The sequence below is a fragment of the Penaeus monodon genome, chromosome 19 (genome assembly GCF_015228065.2).
Source record: "Penaeus monodon isolate SGIC_2016 chromosome 19, NSTDA_Pmon_1, whole genome shotgun sequence".
NCBI classification, from domain to species: Eukaryota; Metazoa; Arthropoda; class Malacostraca; order Decapoda; family Penaeidae; genus Penaeus; species Penaeus monodon.
This window is the reverse complement of record NC_051404.1, coordinates 32,307,057-32,307,351: the sequence shown is the minus strand read 5'-3', so window position 1 is coordinate 32,307,351 and position 295 is coordinate 32,307,057. Positions and strand designations below refer to the sequence as shown.

Genomic DNA, 295 nt, shown 5'->3' with positions numbered 1-295 from the left:
CGCGTCTCATGTTTACTTCTCCCTGCCGCAGGACGATCCCCAAGCACCTCGCCGTCCGCGGGACCGTCCGCCGGCGTCCAGGGTGTCACCACACGCGCGGGGGACGCCCTTCAACGCCGGTGTCGGGTTCTGGCGTCGCTGAAGGGCCTCGTCATCATGTTTATGGCGGTGTGGTTTACCTCTCCGGAATGCTGACACGGCGCCGTAAAGTGTGCGCTATATAAGATGTCCGGTTGATACTCTCTCCGCTTTTATATTACGCTTGTATCTTATGTATGCTTATAATTGCACTGCC

At 57.6% G+C, this 295-nt stretch overlaps 1 protein-coding gene across 1 annotated transcript in view; it reads right to left on the bottom strand.

Moving 5' to 3' along the window:
* The window catches only part of LOC119585181 (homeobox protein SIX3-like), a gene marked incomplete at both ends in the record, with an annotated part of 23,691 nt that overhangs the window by 22,442 nt on the left and 954 nt on the right, over window positions 1-295 (bottom strand).